Source organism: Aquarana catesbeiana, linkage group LG12 (assembly GCF_042186555.1).
Source record: "Aquarana catesbeiana isolate 2022-GZ linkage group LG12, ASM4218655v1, whole genome shotgun sequence".
NCBI classification, from domain to species: domain Eukaryota; kingdom Metazoa; phylum Chordata; class Amphibia; order Anura; family Ranidae; genus Aquarana; species Aquarana catesbeiana.
In genome coordinates this window covers 28,909,110-28,934,729 of record NC_133335.1, presented here as the reverse complement: position 1 = coordinate 28,934,729, position 25,620 = coordinate 28,909,110, and the positions used below count along the sequence as shown (strand labels likewise).

Sequence of the window (25,620 nt, the reverse complement as noted above, 5' to 3'; positions counted from 1 at the left end):
TGCCTGCCACTCCAGTCCTAGGCCCTGCCCCTCTTCCAGATCATTCTTCCTGGAAGCAGGGGAAGCGCCTCAGAATTAATGCACAGGTGGTCACATCCACTGCTGCACTAACCACTCCATGCCCACCCAGATCAAAACAAGCAGACCTAGCCTGAAGCATAGGCCTTCCCAAATTTACCTGCGCTGACAGTTTCCTTTACAAAATCCTCACTCTAGCACCTACCTATGATAGAGGGTGCTACAGTAATATTAATCCACACACAGATAAAGTGACTCTCTACATAATTAGTGACCTACTAAAGGTACTTGGTGACATATCTCCTGTAAGCCTCATTGAGCCTAAAATGGTAGCCAAGACAAAATATCAGGCCGTGATTTTTCAAATCTTCAATGAATGTCCCGTGGTATGGGGGGTTCAGGGGCAAAGTAACTAGTATAATTAAGAAACTAAGGGGCGTAGCTCTTTATGATAACCCAGCAGCGCTCCTTAACCCCCATTCCCAAATATCACTTAAAATATAAAAAAATGTACATTTATTAAATGCTGCCCGTCTTTACATCGCAATGTGTTAGAACTAAACAAATCCACCTTCCATTAACCTATAGTTTAAAAATATAAAGAACTCAAGTTGAATACTTCCTTAAAACTTACAGGAGACAGATTCCGCATTACATGGTTCTATTGGAATGAGTTTATCTTCTCACAAAAATGCAAAGGCTGCCCGAAAGGGCTGATGTGTCTTTCTATTCTAGACGTCTTTATTACCTAACCCCCTTTCCCTACCGCCCACCCCTTTTTCCCATTTTTTCTTCCTACCTCTCAAAATTTTGTCCTTTACACTCTTCCATCCTTTTCATACTACTAATCCTGCTGTAAAACCTCACTTTCATGGGAAAAAATAAAGCAAATATATATATATACATTATATAATATTATATTATATAATATAATATATATATATATATATATATATATATATATATATATATATATATATATATATATATATATATATATATATATATACATACACACACACACACAGTGGGGGCGGAAAGTATTCAGACCCCCTAAATTTTTCACTCTTTGTTATATTGCAGCCATTTGCTAAAATCATTTAAGTTCATTTTTTTCCTCATTAATGTACACACAGCACCCCATATTGACAGAAAAGCACAGAATTGTTGACATTTGTACAGATGTATTAAAAAAGTAAAAACTGAAATATCACATGGTCCTAAGTATTCAGACCCTTTGCTGTGACACTCATATATTTAACTCAGGTGCTGTCCATTTCTTCTGATCATCCTTGAGATGGTTCTACAACTTCATGTAAGTCCAGCTGTGTTTGATTATACTGACTGGACTTGATTAGGAAAGCCACACACCTGTCTATAAAAGGCCTTACAGCTCAAAGTGCATGTCAGAGCAAATGAGAATCATGAGGTCAAAGAAACTGCCTGAAGAGCTCAGAGACAGAATTGTGGCAAGGCCAAGGTTACAAAAAAATTCTGCTGCACTTAAGGTTCCTAAGAGCACAGTGGCCTCCATAATCCTTAAATGGAAGACGTTTGGGATGACCAGAACCCTTCCTAGAGCTGGCCGTCCGTCCAGCTATCGGGGGAGAAGAGCCTTGGTGAGAGAGGTAAAGAAGAACCCAAAGATCACTGTGGCTGAGCTCCAGAGATGCAGTCGGGAGATGGGAGAAGGTTGTAGAAAGTCAACCATCACTGCAGCCCTCCACCAGTCGGAGCTTTATGGCAGAGTGGCCCGATGGAAGCCTCTCCTCAGTGCAAGACACATGAAAGCCTGCATGGAGTTTGCTAAAAAACACCTGAAGGACTCCAAGATGGTGAGAAATAAGATTCTTTGGTCTAATGAAACCAAGATAGATTTTTTTGGCCTTAATTCTAAGCAATATGTGTGGAGAAAACCAGGCACTGCTCATCACCTGTCCAATAAAGTCACAACAGTGAAGCATGGTGGTGGCAGCATCATGGTGTGGGGGTGTTTTTCAGCTGCAGGGACAGGACGACTGGTTGCAATTGAGGGAAAGATGAAGTGGCCAAGTACAGGGATATCCTGGACGAAAACCTTCTCCAGAGTGCTCAGGACCTCAGACTGGGCTGAAGGTTTACCTTCCAACAAGACAATGACCCTAAGCACACAGCTAAAATAACAAAGGAGTGGCTTCACAACAACTCTGTGACTGTTCTTGAATGGCCCAGCCAGAGCCCTGACTTAAACCTGATTGAGCATCTCTGGAGAGACCTAAAAATGGCTGTCCACCAACGTTTACCATCCAACCTGACAGAACTGGAGAGGATCTGCAAGGAGGAATGGCAGAGGATCCCCAAATCCAGGTGTGAAAAACTTGTTGCATCTTTCCCAAAAAGACTCATGGCTGTATTAGATCAAAATGGTGCTTCTACTAAATACTGAGCAAAGGGTCTGAATACTTAGAACCATGTGATATTTCAGTTTTTCTTTTTTAATAAATCTGCAAAAATGTCAACAATTCTGTGTTTTTCTGTCAATATGGGGTGCTGTGTGTACATTAATGAGGAAAAAAAATGAACTTAAATGGTTTTAGCAAATGGCTGCAATATAACAAAGAGCGAAACATTTAAGGGGGGGTCTGAATACTTTCCGTCCCCACTGTATATATATATATATATATATATATATATATATATATATATTAAACAATTATTTTTCTATTTCAATCTGCAGCGCAGTAATTTTCTGTAAAATGTAATGCAACATGACAACTCCTCAAAAAATTTAATTTCCTGCTTGTGTGATTGGCTCCCTGATTTTTCCAGACGTCTGCAGTAAGATACAAGTAGGATTTTAGGCATCCTCTGCAACAGAAATTTAATTTTTGATTCAATAACCTAAAGGGAGTAAACTTCTAATGCAATGCAGATCAGATAAACAAACCCATTTATGGGCAGCCTTACTCTTTAAAATATCAATACCTATCCCCTATCCAGTAAATAAAAATACTCCTCAGGGCTCAATAACCAGAATTGGCTAGAGCCATGTTAGGCATCCGATGGCTACTTGATAGAGGTCATGTTTCATGACAGATTAGAAACTACTAAGGACTTAAGCCTGGTACACACTATGAGTCTTTTTCAACTGTCAGCTCCGGCCGGGGCCGATGTACTGACGATCCAACGTATCTCCCCCGCTGAGCTCTTGTGTTCTGACGGGGGACGGATGCTTCCCCGTCCCCCTGCCAGAACACTCTGATCAACACTCTCGGCCATTGTCGGACTGGCAGCATACACGCAGGCTGAATGTCAGCTGTTTCTTTTTGAACCTGCCGACATCGCCCGGCATTCGGCCTGTGTGTATGGGGCTTAAGGCACAGAGTAGATAAACTGACTCTGAGTTCCAGTGCCCCACCATGGTTTCTGCTGGTGAAGAGCTGCTGTGTTCCAGGCTGGTTGGACAATTGTTGGAGGTTCTCCCCATCACCACTTCTTTTCAGGTCTCCGGCATGAGAACAGATGCCGCATGGCGATCATCCTTAGAGCCCCTGCAACTGAACTTCGCTGCAATATTCATCTAGATGTATCTTTATTAATAACTATATGCTTATACCAGGATATATGTGCACAATTCCACCAGGACTTTTGTTGTGCCCTTTGCTGATAATACCTGTTTGTACATTGGATGTATACTATTAATCTTTTCTTATATAAGACTTGTATTATTTCCATACTGATGTGCATCTAAAATGTTATATGCTGGTTGCAGCAGTTAGTCTGCTTCCAATTACTTTGATTAGATTACTGTTTGATTTCCCAGGTAGGGAGTCCCCTCCATTCACAGAAGCCCTGTACTGGGTGGATGCACTGCCAGCTTTATTATCAAACCCACTCTTCCACTTAGCGAAGATTCTGGTTCTCTTATTTACCTACAGGTTTATCACAATATCTTGTTCAGGGAGGGCCATTTGTCATAACCTCTATCTTCAAGAGGTCTACACATGTTCTGTTATGTAGCAAGGTCTCCGGCCTCCTTCAGTCTAATGAGAACCTCCAAGGCCAGAGATAGCTGACATCCTTCTGTATGTAGTGGGTTGTGAGGCATAGTGGGTGCAAGGTGGATAAAGTTATTGGGTGCCAGACACTTCTTGAATGCAAAAGAGATATTTATTTCTCTTACAAACTTTTTTGGGGGGGAAAGGGTTAGGGCCAGGACACCCTTGAGTAGTTGCAAGTTCAATTAGCAGACTCCGAGACTTCAATAGGAAGAGAGCCGTGCAGGGAAAAGCCTCAACCAAGAAGCCACATCTGCACGAGCAGGAATGCTGTCTCCTATGGCAACAGTCTTTAACAGTTCCTAACACAAAGCGTAACAGTTCTTTCATCTTCACCACAACTAATCCTTGTAGTTCTTTAGCCCACTGAGCTCCCGGTCCCTTACTAAACCCTCTGATTCACAGCCACTGAATCCCTTGAGCTCCTCTAATCTTCACGGTGGTATCTTCCTCAAGCGTCACCCCCGCCTCTCTGCTGGGTCCATAGCTTGGCACTCCCGATACTTCTCAAGCTTCCCCCTACTGGTTCCTGGCTTGACACACAGCGCTGCTCTGCAAGCGTCACCTCCGCTAGCTGGGTCCCTGAAGTTTCCTGATTCTCCACCATGCCCGTTCGGTGAGAATACTGCTCTGGTACTTGCTTCAGTTACTCACTGTGGTCCCTAGTAATAATGTGGTTGGTTCCTTAGTGGCAACAGCTTACCCTCTACCTCTGACCACTGACAGGTTCTCCGGCCAGCAGAACCGTCACTTCTGGTTGGACTGCAAACCTCAATCCCAACCCTGCGTTGCTCTCTTGCTTCTGGATAGGCCCTCAGACACCCTAGCAGCCAGATGCCCCCGGGATAGGACCAATCTCCAGCCTAGAAGCCTGCGGCAATACGACACACACGTCCACCCAGACACCCGTCCAGGTGGCACAGAACATAGATCACCTGACTCCACCTGAATATATAGGCTCTCCCAGCAGGCCAAAGGATTTAAGAAAACCCCTGTCCATTGGCTGAGATACCCCATATACCCATAACCTGACCTTGAGATGCCCTTCTCATATCTAATACCACCAAGTACCTAGCCACCTAGTGGTAGAAGAGAAAAGTGCAACAAGGCCAAACTTAGGGAGAAATCAATAGATCTCTAACAATTAACCAGGATAACTACTTCTGGCAAGTAAATTTGTGAAGAGCATCCCTGCCTAAACTCCAGGGGGCTACATCTAAATACCTCAATTTTAGTGTTCCTTTAATATATGTCTAAAGCCTCACACTTTTTTTGTTTTGTATAGAATATGTAAGTGTTTAGATCGCTGTCAGGTTGTCCTTTCTTTTTCTGTTACGGGGAAATCACATTTTTGATGATCCATTACTTTCAGTCCTGCTAATGGCTAGACAAGGACAAACATAGAGGTTGGCTTTAGATAAACTTTAAATAAACAGAAAAAAGATACCAAAAGTCCTTCTAAAACTACCAACCAAGACACACTGACAAACAATGTCAGAAGGATCGTACAACCTTTTAATTGCCAGCTGACATTCTGGGAGAGCCAGGAACGCCGTCATGCTATTAAGAGCATCAGGAATGGGCTCAGGTTTTGCCCAGCACAAATGTTCTTCAGATCATTAATGCATAGCTACTAGAAGGCATCCTGCACACAGATCAATTTTGTAATTCTGCCAGAATAACCACCCGGAAAATAAACAGATTCCCTGCAGCAGAGAACATAGCTGAATCAATGCTGTTGTATATACAAGCGGTGCAGAGACAGTAAATTTGTCCAGTATTAGGGTGTGACCCGTCTGCTTGGTTTCATTAGCAGGAAACCTGATGACTTTTCAAAACCTTGCTGTAGGAAAACACCCAACACGACACAATGGTGAACAGCCTGTAGGCCATAATCTTTGGAATATGATGCCACAGTTTTCCTCCATCATATATCCATAATTATACGACATTAAAGCGCAACTCCTGACGCTTCAATACACTTGAAATGCACATATCTGTACTGTTTTAGCTACTAAAATATTTGCCATTCTGCATATGCGGTCTGGTAATACACACATCCCTGCCACATAGGGTTGCCACCTCATCCCTTTAAACCCGAACACATATTAATTACACAGGTTCTGAGGTTAATGTAAAGCAGGTAAGGCACCAATTGAGTTTAATCACCACCTTTATCAGCCACAGAACCTGTGTAATTAATACGTGTTCGGGTTTAAAAGGGTGAGGTGGCAACCCTACTGCCACACTATGTTGCCAGGAAGATAAGACCACCCTCAGAGCCTGCAGCTTCCTTTGTCTCGCTCCTGTCCCCAGCCTGCTTAGTGCCATGTGACCCTGCCTAAGCACCTCCCTCTTCAGCAATGAATGCCTGAAACATGTTAGGATTCCCTGATGAAGTCACGTGACTGACAATACGCGTTGGGACAGACAGGCACCGGAAGTGACGTCAGCGTGCGAGCTCGCCGCTCGTGGTGATTAGATTTTTACTTTACTTTGAAATGTGAGTACCTGAAGCTGTTTTTAAATAATAAAGCGTTTAAAAAACTTTACCACACTATCTGGAAACCCCCCCTACTTCTTTCCTATGTACCTAATATACACCCACTGAGAGAGGGACACCTTTGCCGTTACTGGCTCCAAGGGAGCGGATACACATTACTATATTGAGAGTGTCACATCAAGCTAAAGAGGATTCTCTGGATGTTCATTTACAAGCAGGCTATACTGTGAATACCCGTGATCTCTAATGATATATATACACGCTGTTACCTTACAGCTGTAAGGTAAGAGGCCACCGTACATCATAGTGTGTCGCACAGAAGAAGACAAGTCACTTTGCGCTTTATATTTATTTGCATAATTTCCTTGCACAGAAGAAGAAAAGTCACTCGGTACATTGCGTTTACTTGCACGTTTTTTTGCACAGAAGAGGATAAGTCACCATATATATTACCGTATATACTCGAGTATAAGCTGAGTTTTTCAGCACATTTTTTAGACTGAAAACCCCCCCCCTCAGCTTATACTCGAGTGAGGGTTTCGAGTGAGGGTCTCGAGTGAGGGTGCAGCCTAACTGTTCCCATCTGCAGCTGTACCTTTGATAACTAAAACAGCAGCCGCCGAACAGACTGCATGTGAGAGTCACTCGCTGTTTTAGTTATCAAAGGTACAGCTGCAGATGGGAACAGTGAGGCTACAGATGGGCACAATAAGGCTGCAGATGGGCACAGTGAGGCTGCAAATGGGCACAGTGAGGCTGCAGATGGGCACTGATGATACAGGTGGGCACAGTGAGGCTGCAGATGGGCACAGTGAGGCTGCAAATGGGCACAGTGAGGCTGCAGATAGGCATTGTTTACCCAGTAGCTGCTGCATTTCCCACCCTAGGCTTATACTCGAGTCAATACGTTTTTCCCAGTTTTTTGTGGTAAAATTAAGTGCTTCGGCTTATATTCGGGTCGGCCTATACTCGAGTTTATACGGTATATTGTGGAGAGAATCAAGCATTTGGTTCACTACCCCTCCATATACACTTTCAAGACTATTATCTAAAATTGTTTATGTGAATTGCATCTTGTGCGCATTGTTACTTTTAGCACTCAGCACTTTATGAACGATTTACCTTCACCTTGTATGAATTATGTAGCACATAGTCACTGTTGTATTTACTCATTTATCACTTATTGATTATATCTTATATATAATAGTGTAGCCTTACCTATTGAATACCTATCTATTAATTTATTATCTATTAGTTAGCCAATATATATAACAGCGCAGCATTACTTACTCTATACCTATTCCTTTTTGTGGTTATGGATTAACCCTCCCAGTGCTTTGCGGCAGTTAGAAAGTCATTCTGTTGAGTAGGGCGGGAATACGTATTGTGTTTTTTATGTTAGGATGATATACTGTATAACAATTGTAGTGGTTTTTGCAATACGCACTCCAAAAGTTAAATATGAAAATGTATATATGTGCAAAACAAAAACAATAAAAAGGTACTAAAAATATTTTGTCAATCTTTAAGCTCATTGCCCTCCAGAAGATTTTACCCCCTTCATGACCAGGCTATTTTTTGCGATACAGCAGTGCGTTACTTTAACTGACAATCACGCGGTCGTGCGACATTGTGCCCAAAAAATTGCTTATACTTTTTTTTCCCCACAAATCGAGCTTTTAGGTGGTATTTGTTTTTTCTTTTTGTTTTGTTTTGTGCGTTAACAATTTTTTTTTTTTTTTTTTGCAAAAAAAAAAAAAAAGACTTTTTACTTTCTGCTATAAAACATATCCAATAAAAATCTAATTTCTTCATCAATTTAGGCCTATATGTATTCTGCTGCATAGTTTTGGTACAGAAAATCACAATAAGCGTATATCAATTGGTTTCTGTAAAAGTTATAGCGTCTACAAACTCTGGGATATAGTGAGACTGCGATATTGCGGTGGACAGTCACACAATAACTGACACTTTGTGGGAACCAGTGACACCAATACAGTGATCAGTGCTAAAAATATGCACTGTCACTGTACTAATGACACTGCCTGGGAATGGGTTAAACATCTAGGGCGATCAAAGGGTTAACTGTGTTCCTAGTCAGTGTTTTAGGCCGGGTTCACACTATTGCGAATTGGATGCAGGATCCCCGCATACAATAAATTTGCAATAGAAGGAGGATGTGACCAGCTCTCTATGGAGCCGGTTCACATATCTCTGGTGCGAATTTGCACAGGGCCTTGTGCATCTTTTGGTCTGTTTCAGGTCCGAATTCAGCCCAAAATTCGGCCTGAAATCGAACCTGAAACGGTGAACCAGAGCGCACAGGACCCCCTGCTGGGAGTCGCATCGGCATTAGGTGTGAACCAAGCCTAAGTGTACTGTTGGAGGTGCTTTTACTAGGTGCTTTGCAGAGACACAGGATCCATGCCTTCCCTCCTGTCAGAACGGCCATCTGTCTTGTTTACATTGACAGGCTGCCGTTCTGCCTCTGTGCTGGATGATCGGCAGATGTCGGTGGACATCAAGCCCGCGGTACCCGCAGATCAGCTCCCACTATGTATAATCACAGCAGGAGCGGGCCACCGGTGATGCGCATGCATATCCCCCACGGGAGTGTCCTACCTAGTACGTGATCGTGTGATGCTGTACCCAAATAAAATATATATGTCATTTTTTTTCCCCACAAATAGAGCTGTCTTTTGGTGGTATTTGATCACCTCTTTTTGCAAAAAAGGCCGACAATTTTGAAAAAAAAAAAAAAAAAAAAACAATATTTTTTTTACTTTCTGCTATAACGCATATCCAATAAAAACATTGAAAAAAAATGTCTTCATTAATTTAGGACATAATGTATTCTGCTACATATTTTTGGTAAACAAAAGACCCAATAAGCGTATATTGATTGGTTTGCGCAAAAGTTATAGCGTTTACAAACTATGGGATATTTTTTTTTTCTATTTTGTTTACTAGTAATGGCGACGATCAGCAATTTATAGCAGTACTGAGATGAGTGCAGTGGACAGCCAGACACTAACTGACACTTTTGACACTTTTTGGGGACCAGTGACACTAAAACAGTGATCACTGGTAAAAATATGCACTGTCACTGTACTAATGATGCTGGCTGGGAAGGGGTTAACATCAGGGGTGATCAAAGGGTTAACTGTGTGCCTAGCTAGTGATTTTGTGTACTGTGGTGCTTTTACTATGGGAAGGCATGGATCCATGTCCCTGCTTTGCATCCGTTCATTCCCTACTGACAGAACGGCGATCTGCCTTGTTTACATAGACAGACCACCGCTCTCTCTCTCTGTACCGAAGGATCGGCGGGTGCCCACGGACAGCAAACAGGAACACAGGATCCATCCCTTCCTTACTGACAGAATGGCGATCTGCCTTGTTTACATAGGCAGACCACCGTACTCTCTCTGTACCGAAAGATTGGCGGGTGCCCACGGACAGCGAACAGGAACACAGGATCCATCCCTTCCCTACAGACAGAATGGCGATCTGCCTTGTTTACATAGGCAGACCACCGTTCTCTCTCTGTACCGGAGGATCGGCGGGTGCCCACGGACAGCGAACAGGAACACAGGATCCATCCCTTCCCTACTGACAGAATGGCGATCTGCCTTGTTTACATAGACAGACCACCGTTCTCTCTCTGTACCGAAGGATCGGGGTGTGCCCACGGACAGCGAACAGGAACACAGGATCTATCCCTTCCCTACTGACAGAACGGTGATCTGCCGTGTTTACATAGGCAGACCGCCGTTCTCCCTCTGTACTGAAAGATCGGCACGCCGGTGGACATCGAATCCACGGTGCCTGACAATCAGCTCCCGCTGTGTATAGTCATGGGCGCCCCCTACTCGGAAGTGTCGGATTACATACTAGGTACGTGATCCTGTGCAGCAGTGCCACTTTGCAGCCATATATGTAAGTTATACAAGTGGTTAAGCTCAATGCATTGTATGTATTGAGAATCTGTACTTTGTTTTGAGACGTACAGGTGAGCCAGCTAAGTCCCCCCATCACCTGTTTATATGTGCACGGGAGCAGACATATCTGCTCGTCACATTAACATGTTCTATATGTAGATGGTATATCCCTACTTAGTAATGCATGGCATGGCCACCTTCCTGCTTGCTGCTCTATGGATTACTAGTGAGCTACTCCCATCCTAAGCTCTTATAAGACCATCTAAATACTTCATGCCTAGAAAATTACAGAGCAGCCACTCCCACCATAAGTCAGATTTTTGCTTCCAGCCATTATCTGATGATGCAAAATTTGTGGTAACTACACAGATCAGCTAAATTGTGTTTTATATGTTTGTCTGCAGTTGTCCTTTTCACCTCAATTCTACAAATCTAGAAGACTTCCATATCGTTCCCCTGTGCATTGTGGACCCTCCAGACACTTCCTGTATTTTTTTTTCTCCCCATAGCTCTTCTGTTGCACGTTTGCAAACCTGCCAGACCTGAAGAGCAAGAGAATTTCTCAAAAAGCTGCAATGAAATCTCACTACAATATGACAAACGTGACTTTGAAAGAAGAAAAAATTCTTTGGGTGGATTTCATATTGTGTGAATGAATGAGTGCTGTAACTCAAGATATAGCCATAGAAATTTCTGACTTATATTTCTAGTTCGTTCCATCTGTCTATCTATCTATCTTTTTACAAAACCATTATAGAATATATAAAGCTAAACCTTTTTTATTTTAGTTCTGAATGGAGTGGGGGGGAGTTAGAACTCTTATATTGCTGTCTGTGGGCCCACTGGGAAGTTCCACGCTCTTTGTTTGCACTGGTGACCACTGTCAAAAGAACCAAATGTGAAGGGAAATTTGAAACTTCAGTTTCATCAGAACAGGAGGTGGGGACATCTGCTCTGGTGACAACTGTCCCTTCAATTTGAAAAAAAAATCCCCTAATTTCCTGTTGTGCCTCCAGGACAGAAAGTGAAGAGAAATATCCCCAATGACAGTAAAAAATAAGGACATAGGTTTTAACTTTTACGTCAAAGTGTATTCAACTTTCTTGATATGGTGGGACTCGAGTACGGCCCTTGGCATCACGAAGGGGCCACTCATAAAGTTCATTACCTATTCAATGTCAGAGACAGCAGACACACAACAGGGTATAGCCAAAGACTATGGGCTTGATCCAAGAGATGGTCAGAGACTGCGGCTATGGTACTGGAGATGTTCAGAGGTTGTGGAGATAATTCAGGAGATGTTCAGAGACTGTGGACAGGATACAAGAGATGACCAGAGACTGCAGATGCTACAAGAGATGGTCAGAGACTGAAGACAATGATACCAGAAATGGTCAGAGACTGCAAACATGATACAAGAGATGGTCAGAGACGACAGACATATTACAAGAGATAGTCAGAGACTGAAAACAATGATATCAGAAATGGTTAGAGACTGCAGACATGATATAAGAGATGGTCAGAGACTACAAACATACAATGCTTCAGGCAACTGTGGACATGATACAAGAGATGGTCAGAGACTGCAGATATGCTACAAGAGATGGTCAGAGACTGAAGACAATGATATCAGAAATGGTCAGAGACTGCATACATGATACAAGAGATGGTCAGAGACTACAGACATATTACAAGAGATGGTCAGAGACTGCAGACATGTTACAGGAGACTATCAGAGACTGAACATGCTATAGGAGTTGTTGGAAACTTGGGAAATGCTTCAGGCAACTGTGGACATATACAAGAGATGGTCAGAGACTGCAGATATGCTACAAGAGATAGTCAGAGACTGAAGACAATGATATCAGAAATGGTCAGAGACTGCAGACATGATACAAGAGATGGTCAGAGACAGCAGACATGATACAAGAGATGGTCAAGACAGCAGACATGATACATGAGATGGTCAGATACTGTAGACAAGATATAGGAGACCATCAGAGATTGTGAACATGCTATAGAAGTTGCTGGGAACTGGTGAAACGCTTCTGGAGACATATTACATGAGACTGCTAGAGATCACTGTTATAATGGGGCAATCGGGGTACATATATTAGTGTCTTCAGGAGCCCTGAGGGCAACACAGAAATTGCCAAAGGGCCACATACGGCCCCTGGGATGAAGGTTGGGCACCAGGGCCCTGCTCTATCCAAAATAAAAAAGTATTTACTTTAGAAATTCTTTAACACCCATATCCTTAATTCACATTAAACAGACCATGTTCAGAGCTACTGAGAAATGTTCACTATAAGAGGATTTCCAGTTACTGGTAAGAATCTGTGTTATCATATGTGGCAGGCTTCTTTATTATGTTACTTTGATTATGTTGTAATAACGTGAAGAGAATAGAATGTTTATTGTTCTGCTCTTGATCCTGTTGGGTGGCTTCTCCTGCTTGCAGGTCGACTACAAAAGCTTCTCTTATAAGGTGGCCAAATCTCCTGCATTTTTGTGCAGTAACATGGGAGTCACAGCACTGTCATCGGGATACGTGCAGTCAAATGCATTGGTTAACCCTTACAGCTGTGTTGCATTGTCACTTCCATTGCCCCGAATGACAAAATGAAGAACAACGTACCAAAAATGCATCACAAAGACTTAATTCAGAACATGCGGCTGTGTTGACATAAACAAGTCCCATTGAAGGCAATGGGGGGAATTAAAAAAAAAAAAAACTGGAGCAGACAGAATCTAGAGCAGAGATACATGACAATCAATCAGCTTCTACTTCTACTTCCTATTTTCAAAGCATAATTGAACAAACTGAAGATAGCAGCTGAATGGTTGGCATGCCCATCTGCTCCAGTTTTCATAAATTTCCCCCAATATACTTTGCCTTGCCCAAGCATTTTGGTGTGCTCAGAAGGGCAAGAATATGCATGTAAATACTTCTGCATTCAACATGCCCTTACAGACAGTAACATATACAATGACTATGTTATTTTTCTAGCAGGTCCAATCCATTATTGATTTATCCTTTATAGAATGCTGTATGGATATAGGTTCTTGCTAATGTAGCACCCTCCTGGGATTAGGTAAATGTAGTTCTGGCTCACTGTAATAAGTGTAGCTGTGTTTGATAGTTCTGGTCTGTGTTTAAGTGGCTGCAAGATTAACTGCTTCCCCCTGTTTGTCTATAAATGATCTGGAAGATAGTGGGCAAGAAGAGTCTAGTCAGCAGCTGAATATTTATGCAGCCCTGGCCAATTCCTGGGGTGAGGTGCCCAGACGGTGGCTGGGAGCGTGTATAAATACTCTGAGGCTGGAAGCAGAGGGTTTTTTTGTTTCCAAAGGAAGAGATCACAGCTAAGCAATTTCTGCCATGTGCATGCGCTTCGACGTGCACTCAGCTGGGCTAGCTGGAGGCGTACTGTGCTGAGAGTTTGTCGAAGCTGATTGAGGGGCTGTCATCTGAGGATCTAGTCTAGTATCACTGGGAGAAAGTGTCTGGGGGATGTTGGAAGGAGGCAACTAATTGACCAAGGACAGACTGGTATGAGAGATCCTTTTATGCTAGAGTCAGTGTGTTTAACCACTTCAATACAGGGCAGTTTCACCCCCTTCCTGCCCAGACCAATTTTCAGCTTTCAGTGCTGTTGCACTTTGAATGACAATTGCGCAGTTATGCAACACTATACTCATATGAAATTTTTATAACAAGCAAAAAAAGACCAAACATTTTGAAAATAAAAAATGTTTTTCTTTGTTTCTGTTATAAAATTTTGCAAATAAGTAATTTTTCTTCTTTACTGATGTGGGCTGATGAGGCTGCACTGATGGGCACTGATAGGTTGCACTGATGGGCACTGATGAAGTGGCACCGATCTGCACTGATATGCGGCACTGATAGGCGGCATTGATGGGGCTGCACTGATGATAATGGCACTGATGATCAGTGCCCTGATTATCAGTTTAAACAATGTGCTGACAGGCTTGCCGGTTAATGGCTCTCCTTTTCTCACGCAGCGCTGGAAGAAAGAAGAGCCGATAACCGGCAAGTCTGTTTACATGTGATCAGCTGTGATTGGACACAGCAAATCACATTGTAAAGGGCTGCTGTGATTGCCCTTTTACCCAATCTGTGTGACCTTCGGACACTGCGGTCAGAGCACGTCCAATGTGTGCTGCCGGAGGCTCGCAAGGGGCGGGGTTCTGGGAGGACATCTATGGATGCCCTCCCAGAACTGGACAACCACGGTGTAGCTGTCTTTTGGCTATAGCGCGATTGGGAATTGGTTAAAGGGGCATTGTGTCTGGTGTCCTGAAGAGCTCAGTCTTTTTAATTCCTAGTGAAAGGACTTTTCTTGGATGTCCAAGAGGATCATTAATCTCCTCATGTTGCTACTACAAAGTTCAGTCCATCATTTATTTGTGCAAGGACTTGGCTCCTTGTTACTAAGGGTTGCTGGAGTATCCTATAACTACTCACTATATATATATATATATATATATATATATATATATATATATATATATATATATAGTTGTGCTCATAAGTTTACATACCCTGGCAGAAATTATGATTTCTTGGCCATTTTTCGGAGAATATGAATGATAACACAAAAACTTTTCTTTCACTCGTAGTTAGTGTTTGGCTGAAGCCATTTATTATCAATCGTGTTTACTCTGTTTGAATCATAATGACAACAGAAACTACCCAAATGACCCTGATCAAAAGTTTACATACCCCAGTTAATACCGTGTATTGCCCCCTTTAACATCAATGACAGCTTGAAGTCTTTTGTGGTATTTGTGGATGAGGCTCTTTATCTTCTCAGATGGTAAAGCTGCCCATTCCTCTTGGCAAAATGCCTCCAGTTCCTGTAAATTCTTAGACTGTTCTTGCATGAACGGCACATTTGAGATCTCCCCAGAGTGGCTCAATGATATTGAGGTCAGGAGACTGAGATGGCCACTCCAGAACCTTCACTTTATTCTGCTGTATCCAATGACAGGTTGACTTGGCCTTGTGTTTGGATCATTGTCATGTTGGAATGTCCAAGTACATCCCATGCGCAGCTTCCTGGCTGATGAATGCAAATGTTCCTCCGGTATTTTTTGATAACATACTGCATTCATCTTGCCAACAATTTTGACCAAATTTCCTGTGCCTTTGTAACTCACACATCCCCAAAACATCAGCGATGCACCTCCGTACCTTTCATCATAGGCCTTGTTGATTGCTCTCCAAATGTAGTGTTTATGGTTGTGGCCAAAAAGCTATATTTTGGTCTCATCACTCCAAATGACTTTGTGCCAGAAGCTTTGAGACTCGTCTCTGTGCTGTTTGGCGTATTGTAAGCGGGATACTTTGTGGCATTTGCGTAGTAATGGCTTTCTTCTGGCGACTCGACCATGCAGCCCATCTTTCTTCAAGTGCCTCCTTATTGTGCATCTTGAAACAGCCACACCACATGTTTTCAGAGAGTCCTGTATTTCACCTGAAGTTATTTGTGGGTTTTTCTTTGCATCCCGAACAATTTTCCTGGCAGTTGTGGCTGAAATTTTAGTTGGTCTACCTGACTGTGGTTTGGTTTCAACAGAACCCCTCATTTTCCACTTCTTGATTAGAGTTTGAACACTGCTGATTGGTATACTCAATTTCTTGGATATCTTTTTATATCCCTTTCCTGTTTTATACAGTTCAACTACCTTTTCCCGCAGATCCTTTGACAATTATTTTGCTTTCCCCATGACTCAGAATCCAGAAACATCAGTGCAGCACTGGATTAAAAGATGCAAGGGTCTGTCAGGAGGCCAGAAACGCATTGACTTTTTATACACACACACTATTTACAAGCTAACAGATCACAGGTGAGGATGGTTACCTTTAATAGCCATTCAAACCCCTTTGTGTCACCTTGTGTGCATGTCATCAGGCCAAAATCACCAGGGTATGTAAACTTTTGATCAGGGTAATTTGGGTAGTTTCTGTTGCCATTATGATTTAAAAAGTGTAAACACATTTGACTGATAATAAATGGCTTCAGCCAAACACTAACCACGAGTAAAAGAAATGTTTTTGTGTTATCACTCATATTCTCTGAAAAATGGCCAAGAAATCATAAATTCTGCCAGGATATGTAAACCTTTGAGCACAACTGTGTATATATATATATATATATATATATATATATATATATATATAGAACCTGGTCAGTTTAATTTTTCTTGTCTGTATGCCAGACAGGACAATGGAGATTTCTCTTTAGTTCCCATCATAGAGAAGCAACGGAAAGGTTGAGAAAGGCTGCTTTAGACTGTTACACAGATTTATAACAAGATCCAATACATTGGCTTGCGGAACTACTCTTTCTGAACATTAATATTTTGTTCCTGAAAAACTCATACAGAAACTGTCCAAATTGCTGAGAGATGTTGTCACCAAAACAAGAATAAAGAATAAAATCTTCCAATGGGAACACTTGTTCCGGTAACAACTAGTTCACTTTGGAGAGAATTCCTCTCACTTCCTGTTGTGTCTACAGGACAGGAAGTGAAGGAAAATCTCCCCAATAGGGCACACATGCTGGAAGAAAACTACTGGTCTTCTAGCCCTTCCTAAAACTCTATCCAAAATGGAAAAAAAGTTTTGGCTTTAGATATAATTTAATCTATAGAGGACACCTAACATCTCACAGAACAGCATTCAAAGTTTCTGGTGGGCCCCAGACACAGTGGAATATTCACTGAAATAATCAATGCGCATAAGCCTTAATTAAAAGTAAAAAAAATAGTTGGGGAGATGAGATTAAACATGCAGGATATTGACAAATTAAGCACATGCCAAATACTAACTCTAATGCCGCGTACACACTAGCGGACTTTTCGACCAGACTGGTCCGAAGGACCGAGTCCGGCGGACAATCCGACCGTGTGTGGGCTCCATCGGACCTTCAGCAGACTTTTCCAGTCGAAAATTTGACGAACGTTAGATTTGAAACATGCTTCAAATCTTCCCGACTGACTCGAGTCCGGACGAAAAATCCGCTCGTCTGTATGCTAGTCCGATGGACGAAAACCCACGCTAGGGCAGCTATTGGCTACCGGCTATGAACTTCCTTATTTTAGTCCGGTCGTACGTCATCACGTACAAATCCGTCGGACTTTGGTGTGATCGTGTGTAGGCAAGTCTGTTCGTTCAAAAGTCCATCGGAAGTCCGTCAAAAGTCCGTCGAAAGTCCGTCGGAAAGTCCATTGGACCAGTCCGGTCGAAAAGTCCGCCCGTGTGTACGCGGCATCACTCTAACTTTAATAAGGGGTCAGGTCATGTTGGATGCTGGGACATGTGCATATTGGAGGGAATTCATTAAATAGGCTCGGCATTTATATAAAAAAGCACTCTGAAAACGATCACTGCTCCTGTTCTGTGCTGCCTTGCTCCGTTGCAAATCCTGTAAATCCCCTAATTATGTACACCTTCCTTGCTGTCACCTTCCATGCTGCCACCTTCCCTGCTGCCACCTTCCCTGCTGCCACCTTCCCTGCTGCCACCTTCCATGCTGCCACCTTCCCTGCTGCCACCTTCAATGCTGCCACCTTCCCTGCTGCCACCTTCCCTGCTGTCACCGTCAGCCTGCAGTAAGCTCACCTGGACGGCCCACTTCAGAAAGTCCTCTACAGCTGTGCTGACTGCACCCAAAGCCCATCTACATCGACTCTAAAAGCTAACCATAAACTTTGTATCGCGGTTGCACAATCTGATTGGTGAAAGATCTCCCCAGGAACATGAGAATAAAGATTGTAATAGCATGTGTGCTTGTGCCTAATAGCTCTTAATGAGAGGTCAGCTAGCCACGGGCTGTTTGAAGGAGTTGCATAGTGCTCATAGACATACACTCAAGTCCCAATCTGCCTGTAACCAGCTGAAGTATGCATCTATTTTATGTCAATGGAAAAGAGAAATGTTGCTTTAATAGAGTGTTATACAGCATATAAACAGCAGTTGAATGAAAGAAGAATAGCAGTTATCTCTGGGCCCCCGGATTTACGGGGTCCAGGGGCAGCTGCACTTTCTGCACCCCCTGTAGTTACAGTGTAGGCCCTACAGCTTTTAAGGAAACAAGCTACCAGGACATTTTGGCAATTGTAGTTCCTTGATCACTGGATAGCACTAAGTTACCCTACCTTGATGTGTAGACACTGTCAGGACCGTGACTCCAAAAGGCATAACAAATGGCACTTACGTGTGCCTCCTAGGCTGCTCCTTTAACCCCCGTTGCGGCATCCACATGAAAATTGGGATTTCTGAAAGACAGATAAGAGCCAACAGTCTGTCCGCACAGACACCAAACACACAAATAAAATAAATTTGTCTTTTTTTTTTTTCTCTTCCTTTTTTTTTTTTTTTTCTTTTCTTTTTGACAAACCCGTTGGACAGGTTTAAGTTCCTTCATCCTTGCAGCAGGAACGAGGCAAACCATACTGGGAGTAGACAGACCGGTTCTGCTGTTTCCCAACAAAGCTGCAAAACTTGTATGGTGCTGGATCACATAGAGATACGATTGTAGCCAGGAAGGAGCGCAGGAGGTGGAGGCTGTGCTAGGGAGAAAAAAATGTGACACCTATTTGTGTGCATGTAGCAAGGTATCGATTTAAAGGACAATGTGACTTGATTTTTTTTCATGCCTCTTTGCAAGCTGACTCCTGGTCAGATTAAGGGGAACTCCGTCCAGAGCTATGTTTATTTTAGAGGCGAGAGTCTCTAAAGTGTCATTTAGGCACACACTCACTCCTGAGATATCTATGTGAATTAAGCAGAACTCTGCTTTGCCCGCACACACAAAATACATAAATATAAATGATACATACAGTGCTTTCAAAAAGTATTCACCCCCCTTGGCTTTTTATCTATTTTGTTAAATTACAGCCTTTAGTTCAATGTTTTTTTTAATATGAATTATATGTGATGGATCAGAACACAATAGTATAAGTTGGTGAAGTAAAATTAGAAAAATATATGGATAAAACTATTTTTCAGAAATAAAAAACTGATAATTGGCATGTGCGTATGTATTCACCCCCTTTGTTATGAAGCCCATAAAAAGCTCTGGTGCAACCAATTACCTTAAGAAGTCACATAATTAGTAAAATGATGTTCACCTGTGTGCAATCTAAGTGTCACATGATCTGTCATTACATATACACACCTTTTTGAAAGGTCCCAGAGGCTGCAACACCTAAGCAAGAGGCACCACTAACCAAACACTGCTATGAAGACCAGGGAACTCTCCAAACAAGTTAGGGACAATGTTGTTGAGAAGTACAAGTCAGGGTTAGGTTATAAAAAAATATCCAAATCTTTGATGATCCCTAGGAGCACCATCAAATCTATCATAACCAAATGGAAAGAACATGGCACAACAACAAACCTCCCAAGAGACGGCCGCACACCAAAACTCTTTGACTGGGCAAGGAGGGCATTAATCAGAGAGGCAGCTAAGAGACCTAAGGTAACCCTGGAGCAGTGGCGTCTCCAGCTTTCATATTTAGGGGGGCAGGGACAAAAGTAGGGGGGCAACTATAAAATGCATATATATAGATATATAGATATAGATATATAGATATATATAGATATATAAATATATACTGGGGCCCTTTACTACGACCCCACAACGGCCCTTTCACATGTTCTGCAGTGAGCTCCCTTCCTACTGTATTGGGGTCCCCCAGGGTGGCAGAAAACAAGATATATATGTCACCAGCATACCAAGAAAATATAAGGATCCAAAGCAGTGGGAGAACTACCAGGTTTGCAAAGGTTGTCTTGCCTCCGGGCCCTGGTGTTCTGTTACTGTCACTTCCTGCAACTCGCTCTTCTCCCTGCCAATGAGGATGCAAGGGAAGGAGCAGATCGGGCGGCCGTGGTTGTGTGAGCGCTCGCATTATGCAGTGTCAGCAAGCAGAGGAAGGGGGGAGGAATCCCCCGCAGGAGCTGACTGGGGACTCTCTCCCTCTTAGACATTGATTTTTTGTAAAAAAAAAAATAAATTTTTTTTTTATTGGGGGGAGGGGGGGGCTGCACATGGTGGGGCACAGCATAATGTTGGGGGGTCAGGGCCCCCTCTGGCCCCCCCTAAGGACGCCATTGCCCTGGAGGAGCTGCAGAGTTCCACAGCAAAGACTGGAGTATCTATACATAGGATGGCAATAAGCCGTATGCTCCATAGAGTTGGGCTTTATGGCAGAGTGGCCAGAAGAAAGCCATTACTTTCAGTAAAAAACAAAATGGCACGTTTTGAGTTTGTGAAAAGGAATTTGGGAGACTCCCAAAATGTATGGAGGAAGGTGCTCTGGTCTGATGAGACTAAAATTGAACTTTTTGGCCATCAAAGAAAACGCTATGTCTGGTGCAAACCCAACACATCACATCACCCATAGAACACCATCCCCACAGTAAAACATGGTGGTGGCAGCATCATGCTGTGGGGATGTTTTTCAGCAGTCGGGACTGGGAAACTGGTCAGAGTTGAGGGAAAGATGGATGGTGCTAAATACAGGGATATTCTTGAGCAAAACCTGTACCACTCTGTGTGTGATTTGAGGCTGAGACGGAGGTTCACCTTCCAGCAGGACAATGACCCCAAACACACTGCTAAAGCAACACTTGAGTGGTTTAAGGGGAAACATGTAAATGTGTTGGAATGGCCTAGTCAAAGCCCAGACCTCAATCCATTAGAAAATCTGTGGTCAGACTTATAGATTGATGTTCACAAGTGCAAACCATCCAACTTGAAGGGCTGAAGCAGTTTTGCAAGGAGGAATGGGCAAAAATCCCAGTGGTAAGAAGTGGCAAGCTCATAGAAACTTATTCAAAGTGACTTGTGATAGCCGCAGAAGGTGGCTCTACAAAGTATTGACTTTAGGGGGGTGAATAGTTATGCACATTGACTTTTTCTGTTATTTTGTCCTATTTGTTCTTTGCTTCACAATAAAAAAAAAAATCTTCAAAGTTGTGGGCGTGTTCTGTAAATTAAATGATGCAAATCCTTAAACAATCCATGCTAATTCCAGGTTGTGAGGCAACAAAATGCCAAGGGGGGTGAATACTTTTGCAAGGCACTATATATAAAATGTTTAATACATTCTAACGTTTCAGAGGGGAACAGCCCACCTTTGCTTCCAAACCTTTTTTTTTTTCCAAGTATCTTCTGGCCAAAGACATCACAGTTCGCTCCTCCTCTCCTCTGCCAGCAGTGAGTGGATGGTTTTTACAACTACTTTAAAAGACACCCACATAAGGAAATACCCTGAGCTCAGGCTGCATGATTTAGCCACTCCACTCTAGGAGGTGGGTCAAACAAATTCCTGGGCTCGGAGGAAGTGGGATGCATGATGCATGATGCCTGTTGCCATTAAACCTGGAAGACTGGTAGCATCTAGTGGCGAAAAGGTATTACTGCAGGGGACAGCTTTGGACTGAAGGTGAGTATTGTAGCAAAAGCTGCTTTTTTGTAAATAATCCCTCCCTCCTCCTTCATGTCCTCATATTGCGCAACACTATGGAGTTGGGATATAAGATGGTGATTGATGGAGACCTCATCTCCCTGTTAATCTCTGCACATACACACAATAGACACAGGCTGGAGAGGTGTGACACCTCTGAAAGCAATGGTCAATCAACTTAAACTCTGCCTACACCATGTTATTGCAAAAACATTTGCTTTGAAATATATATATATATATATATATATATATATATATATATATAGTAACCTGGGGGACAGGTAGCAGGCACAAAAACTTCCTGGGATAAGCAGGCTTTCAGGCACAGATACCAGAACAAGTGAAGTAGTGACAAACAGTGAAGTGTTTAATGGTGATATTTACAAGTCTATATAGAGGTGCTGTACAGTGTTCAGATGAGAAACAAACAGAACAAAATAGCCAAACAAAAACCTAGCCATGTCTCGGCTCTAACTATACACTATGCAGGCCCCAACTACCAGGCTGAGCAAGCCTACCGCTTTTCAGTTTCCACATAAACTGTTTAACAGCTTTTTCCAACCTTTTTGCTCTCACAGACCAGCGTTGTCTGTGCTTCCCAGGCAGAGAGCAAAGGCTGTCTGCTCAGTGAGCTTAAATTGGCCTGGGGGAGAGGACCAAGACCCGAACTGGACCATGGATTAGAGATCCCTGAACGTATATGAGAGGAGCCTGGGAGATGTATAAACCCCGAACAGGACTTTTCCTGGCTCTCTCTGGGACGCTCTGCTACATATCCTCCCCCCTTGTTTCAACCCCAGGGTTGGAACACCTGTAGCCCAACAGGAGTGAACACAGGACAGGGCATCTACATTCCCCATCTCAACACCTGGCCTGTGTTTTACAGTGAAGGAGTAATCCTCTAGAGCCAAAAACCACTGGTTCACCCATCTATTAGTCTCCTTCTATTTGGGCCATCAATTTCAGGAGAGCATGGTCAGTTATTAACTCAAACTGGCGCCCTAACAAATAGTACCTGAGTGCGTCCACGGCCCACTTTATGACTAAACATTCCTTTTTAATAACTGCATACTTTTTCTCATGGTCATTGAGCTTTCTGCTTAGGTACATCACAGGGTGTTCTTCCTCATTGTATACCTGTGATAGTACTGCCCCGATACCAACATCAGATGCATCCCTCTGAACCAAAAAATCTTTGGAGAAATCGGGGGAGTACAGTACTGGCTGTGCACAAAGAGCCTTCTTCAGCGACTTAGAAAGATTCCTCTGCTACTGAGGACCATTTCACCATTACAGAGTCTTTCCCTTTTGTATAGTTGCAAAATTTGGGATAAATCTTCTATAATACCCTGCAGTGCCAAGAAAGGCCCTGACCTGCTTCTTGTTTGCAGGACGTGGCCACTCCTGGATGGCTTCTATTTTACTCACTTGAGGTTTTATGACACCACGGCCAATAGTGTAGCCCAAATTCTTGGCTTCCTCTAGACCAATGGCACATTTTTTTGGATTTGCCGTAAAACCTTCTTTGAAGAGGGAATCAAGGACAGCCTGGACACGGGGCAAGTGAGACTCCCAGTCAGTGCTATGTACCACTATGTCATCTAGATAGGCTGCTGCATATCGTCGGTGGGGTCTTAGGGTCCTGTCCATGGCCCTCTGAAATGTCGCGGGGGCATTTTGCAACCAAAAAGGCAATTTTTTTATATTGAAAGGAACCCTCCGGGGTCACAAATGCAGTCTTCTTGCCAATAACCTTTTGTCAAGTCCAAAGTGGTCAGATAGGGAGCCTTGCCAAGTCGGTCTATAAGTTTGTCTACTCTGGGCATTGGGTACGTGTCAAACTTTGTCACTGCATTAAGCTTCCTGAAGTCGTTACAGAACCTCCAAGTGCCATCCGGTTTTGGGACTAACACGATGGGGCTAGACCAGTCACTATTGGATTCCTCAATGACATCTAGCTCCAACATTCTTTTAACTTCATCGCTGATGTCCTTTCTCCTTGCTTCAGGAATTCGGTACGGTTTGAGCTTGACACGGACCCCAGGTTCAGTAACAATATCGTGCTGAACTGCTGCAGTCATGCCAGGTAACTCCGAAAATTTCTCTCTATTCCTTATCAGTAACTCTCTAACTTCCTGTTTTTGGGAATATGACAGGGTGTCTAGAATCGTAACCTCAGGGATCAGAAGGGACTCAGTACCCTTAGGCGTCACCGGGAGGGACCTCGCAGTTAACGCCAGTCTACCCTTCCAGGGTTTTAAACAGGTTTATGTGGTAAATCTGTTCGGGCTTTCTTTTTCCTGGTCGATATACCTTGTAATTGACCTCCCCAACTCTTTCAATTACTTCAAAGGGACCCTACCACTTAGCCAGGAACTTGCTCTCAACAGTGGGAACTAACACCAGGACCTTGTCATCAGGTGAGAAAACATGGAGTTGGGCCCCCCTGTTGTTTATCCTCTGTTGGGCTGCTTGGGCCTGCAGTAAATGTTCTTTTACCATCAGCATGATTGCTGCAATCCTCTCCTGCATTTGAGCGATATGCTCAATGACACTTTTATGGGATGTCTGCTCCCCCTCCCAAGTTTCTTTGGCTAAGAGTCCCCGAGGGTGTTTCCCATAAAGCAACTCAAATGGAGAGTACCCCGTAAAGGAGTGGGGAACCTCCCTGATGGCAAACATCAAGTATGGTATCAGGAAGTCCCAGTTTTTCTTATCCTTGTCAACAACCTTTTTTAACATGCTCTTTAATGTCTTATTGAAGCGTTCCACCAAGCCATCCATTTGAGGATGGTACACAGAGGTTCGGAAACTGCGTCACCTTAAATAACTTGCACAGCTCCCTAGTTATTCGTGACATAAATGGGGTGCCCTGGTCTGTAAGGACATCTTTAGGGATGCCAACACGACTGAACACCATAAACAGCTCTTTGGCAATGTTTTTAGCAGACGCGGTGCGTAAGGGAACTGCCTCGGGATAACGGGTAGCATAATCCATGATTACAAGGATATGCTGATGACCCCGGGCAGACTTGGGGAGTGGACCCACAAGGTCCATGGCAATCCTCTCAAAGGGCACTTCAATAATGGGCAAGGGCACTAAAGAACTTCGGAAGTGGGGTAGTGGGGCTGACATCTGACACACAGGACAGGATTGACAATCATTCTCAATATCTTTCTGTAGCCCGGGCCAGTAAAATCTGCGCAACACCGTTTCAGTAGTTTTCTCAACCCCTAAATGGCCTCCTAGCAAGTGCCCATGGGCAAGTTCCAACACCACCCGTCTGTATGGCTTAGGGACCACCAACTGTTCAACCACTTCATCATTCTTTTTACATACACGATACAGTAAATCTTCATTGCTGCTGAAATAAGGAAAACAGGGCCTGTCCCCTGGTTCGAAAGGTACATTATTAATCACTATTACATTTTCCCAGGCCCTGGCAAGGGTAGGGTCTTTTCTCTGCTCGGTACCAACATTTTTCTTGTGCACATTAAGGTCAGCAAACTCCAACGTACGCAGCAGACGGCTGTCCAGCTCTACTGGTTGTGGGGACTTCCTCAGGCTCCTCCAGTATTCCTGCCATAAATGAGAAAGGAAAACCCAGGGAGCCCT

The 25,620-nt window shown here is 43.2% G+C and overlaps 1 protein-coding gene across 3 annotated transcripts in view; it reads right to left on the bottom strand.

The window, feature by feature from the left end:
• RBBP8NL (RBBP8 N-terminal like) overlaps positions 1–18,923 on the bottom strand; it is a 70,812-nt gene extending 51,889 nt beyond the window's left edge. The window contains exon 1 of one of the 3 annotated variants that reach the window (XM_073607504.1): positions 18,687–18,923. The gene's annotated coding sequence lies outside the window, so the exon portion shown is untranslated. The remainder of the gene's footprint in view (positions 1–18,686) is intronic. The other 2 variants (XM_073607505.1, XM_073607506.1) reach the window with 2 other exon arrangements.
• Between the last annotated feature and the right edge of the window lie 6,697 nt (positions 18,924–25,620).